The sequence below is a fragment of the Geotrypetes seraphini genome, chromosome 19 (genome assembly GCF_902459505.1).
Source record: "Geotrypetes seraphini chromosome 19, aGeoSer1.1, whole genome shotgun sequence".
NCBI lineage: Eukaryota > Metazoa > Chordata > Amphibia > Gymnophiona > Dermophiidae > Geotrypetes > Geotrypetes seraphini.
Window position 1 is genome coordinate 32,486,143 of NC_047102.1, and position 18,045 is coordinate 32,504,187.

General features: G+C 42.3%; 2 protein-coding genes across 3 annotated transcripts in view; both read right to left on the reverse strand.

Annotated features, from left to right (window-relative positions):
• Window positions 1–18,045, reverse strand: part of LOC117352133 — a 1,164,809-nt gene that overhangs the window by 143,762 nt on the left and 1,003,002 nt on the right. The gene's annotated exons all lie outside the window — the stretch shown is intronic.
• Window positions 1–18,045, reverse strand: part of CHID1 (chitinase domain containing 1) — a 218,371-nt gene that overhangs the window by 1,020 nt on the left and 199,306 nt on the right. The gene's annotated exons all lie outside the window — the stretch shown is intronic.

The window sequence follows — 18,045 nt, forward strand, 5'->3', positions numbered from 1 at the left end:
GCCAGCCATCAGTAGCGTTTCTCATCCCCCCCTCCTCCCGGGTCTCACACAGCCATTGGCAGGAAGCGACATTGGCAATAGGTAAAATCGGTGCTGCAGGGTCCTCTTATGTGCCGCAAATCAGATCGCCACAGATTCCACCACCAGGCACGCACCGCATGCGCTGCACATAGAACATGACCACAGAAGCAAGGATCAAGCCGTTTCAACTACGCATGTGTGGGTAAGGGTTTTATTATATTAGATGTTTCAGTTTATATGGGAGCAGTTTCTGAGCTCCTTTATAGCTTGTGTTGGCGGTTAACATTATAATTGTTTGTAACTGCTTTTTTGTCTGACTCACCTTGATCAAAGATTTATTGCAAATTTAAATCCTGATGTTTGTCTTTTTGTATTGTTTTAAGCATTATGTATGTTTGATCTTATGTAAACTGCCTAAGGATAGGTGTAGAAATTTTAATAAATACATAAATAAATATTGCTGAGTTAATTCGTGAGCAGAACTGTTGGTATAGGTGCCTCTAATTCACGTGTATTGGGTAGCTCTCAGTGCTTGAGTACTAACTATAGGTGGAGCTAGAGAACCCAGTGAAGTACAGCAGAGGCAGAGTGAAAAATCCAGAGTGGATTCATTCTGCAGCAGCATGCAACTATAGGGAAATAACCCATCTGTCTAGAATCACCCAGCTACTGGAAAAGAGCTTACCAGGGTAAGTACATCTCTTTCTATAAACAATTCTCCAACTTGGGTGCCATATAGAATAGCAAAAGGATCCACGCCTAACTTTTAGGTGTGAGAATTTACACAAGCTGAAACAAGGTCTAAATCCCTGTATGCAAATTAGATACAGATCAGGTGTATTCTGTAACAGTGCACATATATTTTTGGAATGCCCCACCCCACCCATGCCCCTCCTATGGTCACACCCTCTCTTTGGATGCATACACTAGAATTTACACACCCATCTTTGTAGAATAAACCTAGCAAGCTGCACATGCAAATTCTAAATATTACCAATTAGCACCAATATTAGCCCCTTTTTATCGACAGTAATTGGTTTGTTTTTCAAATAAATTGCATGTGGAATTTGGACACAAATTTCTACGTATAAGTTTGACCATCATATATAGAATCCAGGGGTTAATGGGACCAATACAGAGTACGTCAATAGAGGTATTCAGATAATTTATCCAGTTATCTTTAAGGAACTATTCAGCAGTTAAGTTGGACTGATAAATATGCATTTCCAAAGTTAATAGGATAAGTTGCTCTATTAGCTTTAGAACAGCCTTTATGCAGTCCAATTTGACCACATAACCATGTAATATTGGATCACCTCTCAGCCCTTTTCCATGTGCCATATAACATTTGGTCAGCTATCTCAACGTCCAACTAAAAGTCATGAGTTCAGCAGCTGCAGTTTTAAAACAGAAGAGTTTTGCGACTTATTCAGACAAGCTTTCAAGAGTTATCCTCTCTTCATTAGATCAGTGAAGAAACAATGCTGTTACACTGGTTTAAATAGTACAAACTCATCTTAGGCTGTTTGCATATGTTGCTACAACTCAATAAAGGCAGTGGATAGAGAAGGTGATTAACAGTAACACTTTATAGCTCTACACTTCTGTATTTGATAATGGGTGAGAAAATCAGTATCTCTATTCAGCCATTTGGTGCCAGTTTCAAATTTTTTGATCATTCTAATTGTAAAAGTTTTCTATCTCTGTGTGCTCCTGAGGTTTCCTGTAAGCACCTTTTATTGTAAAGTCATTAGGGAAATGATGATCCTGTTAGAAATGGTCACCTACTGCATTATCAATCTTTTTTTTACTCTTTTCAACCCAACTGAATTGGAAAGAATTATACAAAAGGAGCTGAGAATGTCTGTCTATCTGGCTCTATTTGGGGGATGAAAAAGTGTCTAAAAATTGAACAGAATGGGATACAACTTGGTATATGGAGGGAACTGGTAAAAAGACACATCAAAAATGGTCCTCATCTGACCAAGTGTTCCAGAGAAATAAACTATCACCATCACCAACAGAAAAATGGCCCAAATGCATTTCTGTGGGAGATGGAGGTCCAGAAAACTTTCATACAGTGAAATATAGAGTTAGGGAGTACGGCTTCTCAAACGGCAAACCTTAAAAAGTACCACCACAGCTGCCTATCACCCCACAAACTGCCTATACCCACAAAAACTATGCCCTTCCAACAGCCTCAACATTCAACAAACTGCCCCATCCCCCAAACATTCTCTCCCCCTGCAACTGTTCCATCCTGCAAATCCTTCCCACTCCCCAAAACTACCTCCTTGCAACATACAAAGAAATCTAACTCCCCACAACTGCGCAACCACTCTATAGAACCTTTCTACTGTCAAGATGTACCCATCGCAACTACACCCCACAAACTGCTCCCTCAACATGCCCTACCACCCTTAACTACCCTCCAAAGAAACAGCATATGGACCTTCTTCCACTGAAATGGTTAATGATCAAGGTCATTGTCCTCTTTTATTTAATACTAGTCTTTAAGCCCAATACATTAACGGGTGCTAGAATAGATGTGTGTGTGTGTGTGTGTCTTTATTGCTTTCTCTCTCTCTCCTTGGCCGCTTTCTGTCTGTCTGTCTTTCTTTCTGTCTCTCTCTTTCCTTGGCTGTCCAGCAGCACCTCTTACCTGATCCCCCTGTCCAGCAGTAGGCCTTCTCCTTTCCCTGATCCCCCTGTCCAGCATCCGGTAGCCCGGCCAGTCTCAGGGCTTTTGCTAACAAAGTTAAAAATAGAAAAAGAGGCTAATAACTCAACCTTATTTAAAGTGTTGAGTGACTAAAGAGCATGTATCGACAATAAAAAGTCACTCTATATGCCCTAACAGCAAACAATATTGACGAGATGTCCTTTACTGTAATTAAAACTTATGCTCAGAGACATGAAGGCAAATATACCGCCTCACCACCCAATCATTGCATTGTTCAATACAATGTCAAAAAGATGGTATTAATCACTATTGAATTTGTAAATGCCACACTGGCTATGGCTTTATCATCATCTTATGTTAATAACTTGGAGAGGTAGAACTTAGCTTTAGGAATTCACTGGTTCCGACGTGCCACGTTTCGGTACTGCTTCAGGGAACCGATGTACTACTAGTGCTCCCCTCAAAATATGGGTAATGGCGTTTCTGGAATCAAAATTAAAAAAACAAATTACTTTATTCAAATATACCTTAAAAAAAAACATACATGTTATCAATTTATAACATAATGCTAGCCTCAACCGAAAAGGAACTCACCATGTAACACCAAAAGATCGATACTGATCGCTAAAGCTTACTCCCTCTTGCAAATCCAACGGCTAAAAGAACACCGACGGACTGATCACTTTTTAAACCACAACTGGTCATGTGGGAGCGTCATATACGTTATTACGTGTGGAAGGGGAAACATTACATGATGAGTTTCTTTTCGGTTGAGGCTAGGATTATATTATAAGTCGATAACATGTATGTTTTTTAAGGTATATTTGAATAAAGTATTTAGTTTTTTTTAATTTTGATTCCAGAAACGCCATTACCCATATTTTGAGGAGAGCACTAGAGGTACATTGGTTCCCTGAAGCAGTACCAAAACGTGGCATGTCGGAACCAGTGAATTCCTAAAGCTAAGTTCTGCCTCTCCAAGTTATTATTAATATAAGATGATAAAGCCATAGCCAGTGTAGCATTTACAAATCCAATAGTGATTAATACCATCTTTTTGACACTGTATTGAACAATGCAATGATTGGGTAATGAGGCGGTATATTTGCCTTCATGTCTCTGAGCATAAGTTCTAATTACAGTAAAGGACATCTCATCAATATTGTTTGCTGTTAGGGCATATAGAGTGACTTTTTTTTATTGTCGATCAGGGCTTTTGCTAGGCTGGCCCACCTCACATTATCGAAGTGAGCTGGCTTAACAAATGCTTCTTTTTGGTGTTAATATAAGCCCTACCCCTGAAAATAAGCCCTAGTTGCTGGCAGTAGCAGCAGCGCTTCCCACCCAACCACCCCCACCCCTAAGCTGACCCATCTCTCCCTCCCATCTGAACTTCAAGACCGAAATAAATACCTTGTAACAAACTGGCAGCATCGGCAGCAATCTAGACAGGCTGCTTCGCTACCTTCTATCGTCCGGGATTCCTCTGCCGCATTGCTGTTTACATCATCAGAGGAATGCCCGAGCGATAGAAGGCCGTGAAGCAGCCTGTCTAGATTGCTGCTGATGCTGCCAGTTTGTTACAAGGTATTTATTTTGGTCTCGCGGTTCGGATGGGGGGGAGAGATGGGTCGGCAGGGGGAATAGAAAGATGCTACACGGGGGGGATGGCAGGAAGGGAGGGATAGAAGCTGCTAGGGTTCTGCTGCACAAGGAATGGGAGGAAGGAATAAAAATATACTGCACAAGGAGATGGGTGAGAGGGGAGGAAAGATGCTGCACATGTGGGGGAGAGAAAGAAAATAGGAAGAATTAGGGTGGAGGAGAGGAAGGGAGAGATGATCATTGTATACAAAAAAAAATAAGACATCCCTGAAAATAAGACCTAGTGCCTTTTTTGGGCCCAAAATTAATATGACAGTGTCTTATTTTCGGTGAAACATGGTATATATTTAGTAGGATTACCTCACTAACTTTAGGACAATCCTTGTTGACATTCAAATATATCTAGTTAACATTAGTCAGATAGCACTGATATTAAATGTTATCTGGTTAAACCAGGGCTTTTATTGTGCCTATCCTAGGACAGGCAAGCAGCATATTCATACATGTAGGACTCCCTAGCTTACTGAAATGGGATGGAGGGAGAGCTGGCCATTAGGAAGAAAATTAATTCTGTAATACTGCTTGGCCAAAACTGCCATCTCGTCTGGCATAGGATTCTAGACAGTACTTCAGCTTGTTCCAACAAATTTGCAACTGTGTGTTTACTTTTATTGCTGATGATGCTGTTTAGAGAATGGACAATGATTTCCTCAATGTGGAGGTGGGGGTGGGAGAGCATCAGCTTGTGATACTTTTACACCATAAAATATGATGTTGAGACTAAGTGTTCATACCTTGTGACTTGAGATGAAAAATGTAGACAAGAAACTACTTGGTCTATTTGGTCATAATCTCAATTTATAAAAAATATTGATCCATCAATGACCAAATTAGAATTCAGTACAATATCCAGAACATGGAATGATTTTGCCTATGTCATCAGCATACATGACTTGTACAATATTAAAAAGCATCAGAGCAAGAAAATTACCTTGTGGAAGAGTACAAAGTATTCTTGGAGTAACTAACTATACAGTAGATCTCATGACTGAACCTTCATCCACAACAAAAGGAGTTGGGCATCAACAGGGATAATTTATGTATCAATCTATGTTTCCACACTATTGTACATGTGAGAGAGATTTATAAAAGCACCAGCAATCTTGAGCTTGAGATGGAAATTAGCCTTGTTAATAGCTTTGATGCAGTCTAAATCTAGTCTGTTTTCTGGGAAGAAATAGATTTTATGATAGAGCTAATTCTTAGAGGAATTAACTTTCAAAATGACTTAAATGTTGTACAAACTAATGAAATTAATCTACAACTGCCAGAATCATATGATGGCTTCCCTAGTTTTAACCACACCCAATTTATGGACTCCTTTATTCTTTGGTCTTATCCTTTCCTATTTTTAATTGGAGTTTTTTTCTTAACGAATGTGAACTATATAGTATATTGTAAACCGCTTGGATCCTTTATAGGCTGTTATGCGGTATATAAAGTTTTTAATAAACATAAACATTACAGTTGAGTCAAAAGCCATTATCCAAGATGATGGTCAAATTGTGGTGAATGATAAACTGGTATTCCATTCTACAAAATTAAAATGATCTAGGCCTGTTCATTTATCAAGGAATTCTGTTTGAATTTGCTACTACTTTGACCTAAATCGCATTGACCCTGACATGCAGAGGAGTATAATGGATGCCAGTCAGTTATTGTGCAGGAAAAGCCTAGTCGAGCAGCAGGCTGAGAATCATGATCCTATTTCTCCCACTGACACAATTTGGAACCTTGGCCAACAAGTCCTTGCACCCTACATTGACTCAGGAACCACTTAGAGTGTAAGCTCTCTTGGGCAGTGAAGTAACTACAGCACCTAAATTATAACTCTCCTTGAGATAGGGTTTGAAAGGATGTATAATTAAAACTAAAATGCACAAATATCTAAGGATTTAGGTAATGCTTTGCGTTTTGCTGGGTCTCCAGTTTGTTGGTACTGATGGAAAAGAGTTTCATATTCAAGACCTCAGCAAGTCGTATACAGCGTCAAGAGATTAAGCATTAAGCAGGGTAGTGCAGCAATTTACTGATTGGTTTTCTCTATCTTCGCAGTAATCCAAACCAGTGGTGTTTTAGTAGTTGTTTTTATTAGGGCTGTAGGAAGATTAAAACTTTTAATCATGATTAATCGTGTGTTAGCAATTAATCACACTTAGGGCTAGATTCACTAACCCCCGATTCCGTATCCGATTGCATGCAGGCTGACAAATTCACAAAAGGCCTGCATGCAAATGGGGATGATCGCTGACACGCCCCCACCCACCGCACAGATTGCTAGAGAGCAATCCCGACGCATGTGCAGACCATCTGTAGATGGTCTGCACATGCGTCTAAGAGCTGTCTAGAGCCGCAACTTTTTTTTTTAAAACTTTTACTAGCCCAGCGAGCCCGTGGTATTAACCATGGGCTTGCAGTGCAGGGAAGGGTAGGAGATCAGGGCTGAGGTGGAGCAGCGAGCAGATCGGGGCAGGCAGGAGATCAGGGCTGAGAAGGGGCAAAGAGCAGATCGGGGCAGGCAAGAGATCAGGGCTGAGAAGGGGCAGAGAGCAGATTGGGGCAGGCAAGAGATCAGGGCTGAGACAGGGCAGAGAGCAGATCAGGGTAGGAAGGAAATCAGGGCTGAGACGGGGCAGAGAGCAGATCGGGGCAGAGAAGCAGAAGGCAGGGCAGTCAGAAAGGACCTTAGCAGTTGCTTACTTTGGATCAGCCAGCCCAGCCGGTGTTGCTGTTTTTATTTTAGTGAATCGCTTCCTGTCTGCATTTGAATGCCATTCCCCCTCATTTGCATACGTGGATCGGAGGATGATTGGGACAGAGGTTAGTGAATCGGGTCAGAGAGAAATCGGGTCGCAAGGGGCTCACAAACCGATCGGTACACGATCGGTTTGCTTAGTGAATCTAGCCTTTAAAATATGTAAGATATTTTTAAAGAAATAAGACAAACGCAAATACAAAATTCCTGAAATCAAGCATAAACCACTTATTTGCAGTTTCCTCTCTGTCCCCCATTTCCTTCCTCTGTACTCACCTCTCAGCCTTTACCTGCTCCACTCCCTCCCTCTCAGCCTTTACCAGCCTCAGGCTCCATCCTAGTCTTTCTCTTCTCTTGCATCCAGACCAGTGTGTCTCCTGAGTTTTTTGTTTTTCCCTTCCATTCACCCCCTCACATCCTGTATCTCTCTCCTCCCTCTATGTGTCCAGTCTCTCCCTTTTCATCCTCAGTCCCCTCATTGAATCATCTCTCCCCCCTCCAATGCAGCACATCTCCCCATCCCATCCCCCTCCAGTGCAGCACCTCTCGCTCTCCTTGTCCCCTAAGTACAGCAATTCTTTCCTTTTCCATTTCTCCCATGCAGCACCTATCTTCCTCCTTGCCCTCCAGAATAACATCTCTCTCCCTCCCTACTCCCTTTCTTCAGTGCTTTTCTTGCCATCTCTCCAATACATCTCTCTCACTCTTTCCCTTTTCTTCCCTCCATGTAACATATCTCTCTCTCTCCTTGCCCCCTCAATGTAGCACATCCCTGCCTCCTCCCCCCACCCGAGTTTAGCTCTTCTTCATGCCCCCCATGTATCACCTCTCTCCCTCCTTGTCCCCTTCAATGCAGCAACTCCCTTCCTCCTTGCCCCCCTGAGTCTAGCAATTAGCACAATTGCATGTTTCAGACCCACTGCTTTTCCAGGTCTAAAAATGGCTGTGGCATCAGAATCAGCATATGCATCCTGCCAGTGGCTCTATCTGACCCAGAATATCTGACATCAGAGCTTAATGTACCTGTTTCTGGGTCAGGCAGAGCTAGCAGCACATACACACACACACACACACACATACATGCATGCCGATGCCACAGCCACTGTCAGACCCGGAGAAGCAGCAGGTCTAACACAGGAGCAGGAGACCAGGTCAAATCTAGCCAGCCATGAAATAACTTCTAGAGTAACCTGCAGGGAGATCTACAAGAGAGCCACAAACTCAAATACAAACTACAGAACTTCCAAGTAAACCTTTCTTCTCTGATGGCAGCCTCTGTTGCCACCTAATATTGGTCTAGCAGAGGCCAGCCTTGATTGGTTACCCTGTCTAAACCACTCTTGCCCTTGGCTCCCTAACAATACAATGAAGATCTAAAGCTCTGCTCCACTCTCGTTCGACATTTGTTCCTGCCGTTCTGGAGTCTAGCCTTCTTGCTTGGTTTGTTCCTGCCGCATTTCCTTGGACTGATCATCTGGCTTACAAACTTGATTTGGACCCAATTCTGTTCTACAGTCAGTGCAAGTTGACTCCTGTCTGACCACCCAATTCCTGACCTCTGCCTGGACCTGACTCTCCAATGAAGCTCCTCTCTGATGACCTCAGGTATGCTTTACCCTTATTTTAGAATCATCTCTACGTGTACACTGGGAAGGCCAGGTCTAAATTACAAAATATGCATGTCAGCTTTTATCCCTTCCTTCAAACACATGTTCCAGATTGAAAGGGCAGGTGAAAAACCAATAGAACCCTCTTCCACCTGAATCCTAGATAACCTCTTGAAATAATAAAGTCCCCCCAGCTCTCTTCTCACTCCTCCAATAAAATGAAGTACCCCTAGACATGCCTTCCAGCCTCTCAATACAAGTAAAGCACCCCTGGACCATCTTATATCCACCCAACAAAAGTAAAGCAATTGCCCAACCTCCCTACCATCCCAGTGTCTCTCTGGACCTTACTAGGGCTTTCTCTGGTGATCTAGGGAAGAGCAGAGGGCACTATTTTGAACCCAGGTCCCTGTATGAAGCAGAAATAACTATGGATTGCAACTGTCCCCCAAGACTACCAAGAAAACCCCAGTATGGTCCAAGGGCCCCAGGGGATGGAGTGTCTCGGTGATGTTCTGTTTGTTTCAGGAGATGGGAGGGGGATGTGGTGGAGCTATAGTATCAGGGCAGGTAGAAGGTCAAGAGAATACTTTACTTACATGAGAAAGGGGGAGACATTATCTCCATCACCAGCCCCTGAACAGATAGCAGGCCTGACATGCCCCCGCCCCTTGTTTCTACAGTCAAGAACCTACAATGTTCCTAGCTGCAGCAATGCATACTTTCAGACACTGGAATACAGTATTGTTTAAATTTATGTTAATAAAATCACTGTTCTTGTTAGACATGTCAAGAAACAGATTCCTGTATTCCTGCATATCTTCTAGGTATTTTATAAAAAGCTACACATTCAGCAGAACCTTTTATAAAATACATGGTGAATTCTCAATGTCCTGACTTGGATGTCTGAAATCCTCTCTCAATCTCTTATGCAAAATGGCCCTTCATGGGTCTGTGATAGAATGAGCAGACGCTGGGGCATGGAGCCTCCACAGACACAGGCAAATCAGTTAAAAACAAACACTTTGTGTGTTCAAGCAAATATATGCTGAAACCTGTTCTTAGGCATGGTAACAACAATAAAAATAAAGCTTCATGCAAGTCAGTTACAATCTTCATGAGGAATTGGCTCCTGTCATTTTATATATTGGTTGCACTTGTAGTCAATATTAAACAAAAACTAAACTAAAACTTACCCCCTCTTTTACAAAGCCGCATTAGGGCTGCTGTGCAGCAACAGCCCTGTAGCCCTTTAAATCTCTATGGGCTTCAGGGCCGTTACCACACGGCTTTGTAGAAGAGGGGGTTAATTTTATAGACTGGGTCTTCAACCAAAAGATGCTCGACTTGGTTTACAATAATGTAAATATAGTACATAAATATAGAAGAATAATGTAATTTAGAATGGCTTAGTTTCCATAGTGTTTAATAAACAAATTTTCAAAGCTTTCCAAAATAAAACGAAGGGGCCTAGACCTCTAAGTGAAAGCGGTAACTCATTCCAGAGCTCAGTTAGTTTGAAAATGAAAGAGTGGCTCAAATGTAAGTTTTAATGTATTTGAACTCCTAGCGAGATATACATTCCAATCTAAAGGAACCAAAGTAATAAAGATGCCAAAGAGAAATTTAAATGCAATACAAATACACTTAAACTGAATTCTAAGACACATTGGAAGCCAATGTAATTCCTTGAGCAATGGGGTTATGTGATCGAATTTACTTTTACCAAAAATGAGCTTGGCAGCAGTGCTCTGTATCAATTGAAGTCTCTGCAGACTGACCTTTGAGAGACCCAGGTACATTGAGTAACAATAATCCAACCGTGACAAGATAATTGACTGAACCAATACAGAGAAGTGTTGCTGATGAAAGAGCGTTCTTACTCTTCTCAGGACACAGAGGCTAAAGAAACACTTTTTAACAAGAGAATTTAACTGAGTCTTAAAAGTAAGAGATGAATCAATAATAATCCCCAATATTAGCGAGGAAAACTCAATTTTCAGAGATTCTCCTGAATCTAAGTTCACAGCTGAGGGAAGCAAATCTAACTTTGGACCGATCCATAAGAGTTTGGTCTTAGCAGCATTCAGTTTCATCTGGACCATTATTGCCCAAGACAGAAGCATAACAATGCAATGGATAATACTGGGTGTTAGATTAACAAGATCTGGGTCAACCTCAAGTAATATGAAAATGTTATCAGCGTACGTTAATAGTTTCCCGAATATTCAAGTCATAGTATTTCAAAGTACTCATGTAGATGTTAAATAAGATTGGAGACAATGGGGAGCCCTAGGGAATGCACAAAAGGGAGAAAGAAAATCCAACGTAGTCTGCAATAAACAACAGCAACCAGAAAACAACGAACAGATTGCAGATATTGTACAAGATGCAGGCGTTGTTTATTAGTAAATGCAGTAACATATACAACCTTATAGCCAACCAAGGGACCCGACACAGTCCGTATTTCGGATAACATGCCTTCCTCAGGGGTCCATGGTGGTTAAGGTATAAAGCAAACTGCATAAAAGATAACAAACACACGCCAATCACAATCAAATGGGGTCAAGCAAGTCTTACACAATGGCATTGTGTAAGACTTGCTTGACCCCATTTGATCGTGATTGGCGTGTGTTTGTTATAAGGTTGTATATGTTACTGCATTTACTAATAAACAACGCCTGCATCTTGTACAATATCTGCAGTCTGAGCCCTAGGGAATACCACAAAGAGCTCTCCAAGATCTTGAATTAGATCCTTCCACATTAACTGAGTAAGAACAGGAGGATAGAAATTTATCGAACTAGTTCAAGACAGTCTGATCAAGGACAATGTCTGAGAGCAGGTAATGCAGAATATTATGGTTGATTGACTATTGCCTTAGGGAATGTGTCCAATGCCTCTAAATAGGATGACAGTTGCCATGGCATCTGTCGTCTCAACCACTCAAGACGCAATCTGCAGCTGCATGCCCATGGAGAGGGACTGCAGAAGGAGCCACCAATGCATTAGGCCTAGGCCTCCAGAATCCAACGAAGAGCTGCTTGCAATACTTCTATCTGTGGAGCCCAGCATGAGAGCAACACGTGCCCAAGGGACCATATCCATGGAGGCTGCCATGGACCTGAGGACCTGCTCTTCTTCCAGTCCTCTTAATCTCATTCTATATTCACTCTTCATTTCCTTCTATGTCTATCTGGTCCCTGCTGTGGTTTAGTTTCCTCTCAATACATCCACCTGGTCATCTTCACTGCACCAACATCATTGCCTTCTGGCTCTTACATAGCAATATGGTATTAATACCACAGGTCAACGGGAATCAGTGTCAGTGCAGGTCTGCCTTATGTTTATTCTTCATACCAGTAGCAAGCAGTGACCAGAGAAATCCCATCTTAATGTGATAACTACTTGTTAGATTGACTTGCCATTTGCCAGGTGAGATCCCATTGCTTTGCTTTCACCAACCACCAAATTTCAAGCAAATATGTCTCATCATTTTGTTCCAGTAAGTGTGTTACAGATAGACAGGGCAGCAGACCCAACCAGGATATTAGGCATACTTTTATTTCTATTAAAAACAAACAAACACCACTTAACAAGCCACAAATGCCAGGATCTTAGTAACAGATGTTCAGCCCTTATACCACAAACATTAATAATTGTCCTTTACAATAATGAAAGACTTATTCCACCATATCCACAGATAAATTATACCATGCAACAAACCAAATATAAAGGAACCAGTACAGAAATTGTGACTACAACTCAGGAAAAGAAGAAGATCTGTTTTTTAATTCTACCACTCCATCACCACTCAATGTACATAAATCACATAAGATTAAGCAAAGACACTCCAGGACTGTCCGCTTACAGGGAATGCCATTACTGAATGCTTTATGAGGCTGACACAGAAGCAGTTTTATTGCAGTATTAAAATGTCACCTATATTTTCAAATATATCTTCTCACAGAACTGGGGTGATGATTGTTGCCTATAAATCTTTCTTACCATACCATAAAAAGTAGCTTTTGTACAGTTACTTAAAACATGACAAGGAAGAATAATGCTGGAAAAAACTGGAGTTCAGTTTCCAATTTAGGAATATGACTCAACAGAACCTGAGAATTAATATCTTATAGCCAAATAAAATGGCAAAAATTTATAGTGGCTCCAGATGGTTAACAGATCTTTCAGAAATTGGGGCAGAAGCCACAAATTTGTCTATAGGAACTTACTTGGGTGGAGCCCCATGTTGAGAGGATTGAGATGAAGATGTCTCCCTGCATGTGCTTAAGGGAAAAACAGGGCTATAGGTAAGAGCTTCTGCCATCTTAGATCTGTATTAGAACCTTTTTAACATATTTATAAATGATCTGGAAATGGGATCAAGGAATAAGATGGTGAAATTTGCATATGATATGAAACCACTCAAATCTGTTAAATCACATGTGGACTGCATGAAATTGCAGGAAGACCTTGGGAGGCTAGGCATTGAAATGGCAGATGAAATTTATTGTGATGCACACTGGGAAGAATAATCCAAACTATAGCTACATGATGCTATGTTCTACTTTAGGACTTACCACTGAGGAAAAGGATTTACTTTAAAATTTTTTACACTGCCTAAGCGGTTTGCAAAGTAAACATACATAATCATGTATATACACATAATCAGCACAAAAACTCGGATATGGTGAATATCACAATGAATACAAAAAACACTTTCACCAAAAGGAAAAATTTGAAGGTATACTAAACAGAGACACAAGCAGAGACCAGTCTATACGGAGGAAAAAGCCTCAGACAGGGGCCCACCCACCTCCACAATGGTGGAATAACGGTGTTCAGGCGATCACTTCACTGGCATAAAACCTCCTACTGTAGTGGTCATAGCAATGTGTCTAAAAATTATTTTTATTTTTGTTTTTGCTTTCAGATTTGAATGGTAAGAGAAGATAATGACTTAACTTTCTCCTTAAGGATCGGAACACCAACGGTGGCCAGCGTTTCACTGTCAAGCTGCCTCAGGGTGTAAACAAGTCCGATCACACTAAATTTAAAGATAAAAAAACACTCAAATCAGAATGACTTTAAAGAAGCCGGTCAATATTATAACTACATTTGTCATGCAAGAACCGGCTACATACCTTTCATGTGGACGCTCGCTTGCGTCTCAAATGATCCTAAGATGGTGGCACGATTAGCAAATCAGATTAAATCATGTCGGTGTAATGACCGGCTGGTTAATGCCGGCTTGTCATTTCCGGTGTTGACGTAGGCACACGTCATTACACCGACATGATTCTTGCCGGTTCTTGCATGACAAATGTAGTTATAATATTGACCGGCTTCTTTAAAGTCATTCTGATTTGAGTGTTTTTTTATCTTTAAATTTAGTGTGATCGGACTTGTTTACACCCTGAGGCAGCTTGACAGTGAAACGCTGGCCACCGTTGGTGTTCCGATCCTTAAGGAGAAAGTTAAGTCATTATCTTCTCTTACCATTCAAATCTGAAAGCAAAAACAAAAATAAAAATAATTTTTAGACACATTGCTATGACCACTACAGTAGGAGGTTTTATGCCAGTGAAGTGATCGCCTGAACACCGTTATTCCACCATTGTGGAGGTGGGTGGGCCCCTGTCTGAGGCTTTTTCCTCCGTATAGACTGGTCTCTGCTTGTGTCTCTGTTTAGTATACCTTCAAATTTTTCCTTTTGGTGAAAGTGTTTTTTGTACACACATAATCAGTACATTATCTACTCCTCCAAAGTTGTCTAACTTACTAAAACTAGCACATGGCTAATAAGACTTCAATAAAACAGATTGTCAAAATCTGAAACATCACTACCTGGTAAAAGGCTTTCACAGACGCTTCTCTCCCCATGCGGCCCACCCCCAAACCCTTATCTCCACTGGAAACCGGCACACACCAACCCACAGGACATATGTGCCGGTGCTGAAAGATCCTGCTGCTGATATTCTATACTGGGCTGCTGCGAGGCCTTGAGCATCCGTGCATGCTCAAGGCCTTCTAGCTCCCATCCTCTCCGAAATTTACACTGTCCGGGTTTTATGATTTGGGGGGGAGGGAGCAGCGGCAGGGGGCGTCAAGCGTTAAGAGATTACACAAAGATTGAGGACCCAGCCTCACGCATAGCCACAGACAGCCTCATCATCATGCCGTGCGGCTGTTGGCTGATGCTGTGCTGAGACCTCCTCTTCTCCCTCCCACCTCGTGCACATGCACACACAAGGCCCGAGGAGAAAAATCTAGAGGAGGTCAGCAGTCGCCAGCGCCAGCCTGGAATCAGTCAGAGGAGAGAAAGAAGACTGCAGGTAAGATAATACTTTTTGGTTGAAGTAACTTAAAAATAGTTTGGTTTTGTCTCCCATCCTTATCTGCACCCCCCCCCCCCCCAACACCTTATGGGTCCACCATCTATCCATCTCTCCTCTACAGGTCTGGATTCACCCCACCCACTTATTTCTGGTGAACCCCCCTCCCCCCCCCCGGGTAGCAGCAGCTGGTCATCAGAGGCAGCGCTGTAAACAGGCTGCTCACGGCCAGCCACATCAAGGCTTTTCTTTTGCCATGTCAAAGTGATATGGCAGAGGAAAGGCTCTGTCAGGACTGGTCGCAAGCAACCTGTTTAAAGTGCTGCCGCTGCTGCTTCAGGTAAGTGAGGGTGGGTTGGAGGTTCAGGGCCACTGCTGCTTCGGGGCTGGAGGGAGAGAGGGAGGGGGGTTGGCAGGTCTGGACCTCCATCATTGCTGCTTCGGGTAAGTGAGGGAAGGGGGTTGGGTCAGGGCTGCTGCTGCTTTGGGGAGTGGTGGGGGGCGATGGATGGGAGCTTGTTAGGTCAAGTCCGCTACTGGTGCTCCATTCTTAGGGGTCCTTTTACTAAAGTTTAGTGTGCATTAACAGAATTAGATTTATACTTTTGGGCTCCTTAGCATTCCATCAGTACACACTAAGCTGTAGTAAAAAAGACCCTTTTATTTAGTACATTGCAGTTAGTTTAGCAGGGTTTAAAAAAAGTTTGGATAATTTCCTATAACATAACTCCTTAGGTCATTATTGAGATGAACTACTTGGGGAAATCCACTACCTATTCCTAGGATAAGCAGCATAAAATCTGGTTTTCTCTTGCAGGGGACTTGTGACCTGGGTTGGAAACTGTTGGAAATAGGATACCGGGCTTCATGGACCTGCGGTCTATCCCATTATGGCAGCTCTTATGTTCTTATTCTGCTTATCCTAGAAATAAAGCAGTGCATTTTCTAAAGTTCATCTTAAGAATGGGTTATGGCAATGAATTCCAGAGTTTAATTACATGTTGAGTGAAGAAATATTTTGTCAATTTATTTTAAATTTACTACTCAGTACATAAGAACAGCCTTACTGGGCCAGACCAATGGTCCATCAAGCCCAGTAGCCCATTCTCAGGGTGGCCAATCCAGGTCCCTAGTACCTGGCCAAAAGCCTAAGAGTAGCAACATTCCATGCTACTGATCCAGGTCAAGTAGTGTCCAAACCATTCTTAAAACCAGCTACGCTATCCGCTCTTACCACAACCTCTGGCAATGCGTTCTAGAGCTTAACTATTCACTGAATGAAAAAAAAATATTTAAAAGTATTTCCTTGTAACTTCATTGAGTATCTTTGTAATTTTTGACGGAGTGAAAAATCGATCCACTTGTACCCGTTCTACTCCACTCAGGATTTTATAGACTTCAATCCTATCTCCCCTCAGCCGTCTCTCTTCCAAGCTGAAGAGTCCTAACCGTTTTAGTCTTTCCTCATACGAGGAGTTCCATCCCCTTTACCATCTTGGTCGCTCTTCTTTGAACCTTTTCTAGCGCCACTATATCTTTCTTGAGATTAGGTGACCTAGTCCTTGTATTTTTGGAAAGAGTAAATAAGCAATTCATGTCTACCCATTTCACTCTACTCACTATTTTATACACCTCTGCCATAGGTTCCCTGAGCTGCCTCTTCTCCAAGCTGAAAAGCCCTAGCTAGCTGCTTTAGCCTTTCCTCATAGGGAAGAAGTCGTACCTTTTCTACTTCTTTTATATCTTTTTTGACCAGTATTCAAGGTGCAGTTACACCATGGAGCAATACAAAGGCACTGCAATATTCTCATTTTGTTTTCTAATAACTTGGGTTCTGCATCCTCAACCTCTCTATGTCATGTCTGTCCTAGACTGTAAGTTCTTACAAGCAGGGACTGTCTCTTTAATGTCAAAATGTACAGCATTGCGTACGCCCTTCGGCGCTATAGAAGTGTTAAATAGTAGTAGTAGGGGCCCCTCCCATACTACTATTTAACAGGAATGGAGGAGGGGCAGAACACGGGGAAATATTCTGTTTAAGGAGATGGGGAATGCGGAAGAGTGAACAAGGAGACAGAGCGGGAATAATGGACATACAGGCTTTTCACATTTTCACCTAAAACGTAAACTAGGAACGAACTTGAAATGACGCTATTCAGAAAGAAGCACATGCTGGATGGAAAGAAATAGAGAACAGAGTTAGAGAAAGATGGGGGAAAATGAGGAAGGGAAATGAGAAGTGTGGTGTGAGAGAGAGACAAGAGATAGAAAGTTGTAGGTAGACAGTAAAAAGAGGGAAATTGAAGACCATAGAGCACAGGTGTCAAACTCAAGGCCCACGGGGCAAATCTGGCCCGCCTGGTCGTTTTATGCAGCCTGTGGTCCAATTCCCCCAGTTTTACTGTGTGTCCAGCTCCCTCCTCCTCATAGCCGTAGTGTGCATGGAGCCGTGTGCAGCGGCAAATCGCGCATCCCACACCTCATCCAGAAGCATTCCCTCTGACGTTACATCAGAGAGAAGGCTTCCGTTTCAGGTGCAGGACACACGAGGAGCCGCTGCACACGGCTCCATGCACACTACGGCTATGAGGAGGAAGGAGCCAGACACAAGGTAACACTGGGAGGCATCAGACTGCAGGTCGCATAAAACAGCCAAGTTGGAGGCGGCAGAAGGTTAGACATCCGCCGGAGGGAGACACAGCATGGAGGGAGAGAGACAACAAAGGTAGGGGGGATGGTTTTATTTTCAAGTTTGAATTGTATCAGAATCTGCTGTCTATCTTTTGCACTGCTCAGGAAGAAATACATTTGTTTCTTTTTCTCTGGGGGTTGAACTGCATGCAGAATCTTAGGGTGTTTTAAAAAATATATTAGTAAGAACATAAGAAGTTGCCTCTGCCGGGTCAGACCAGGGGTCCATCGCGCCTAGCAGTCCGCTCCCGCGGCGGCCCATGAGGTCCATGACCTGTAAGTGAT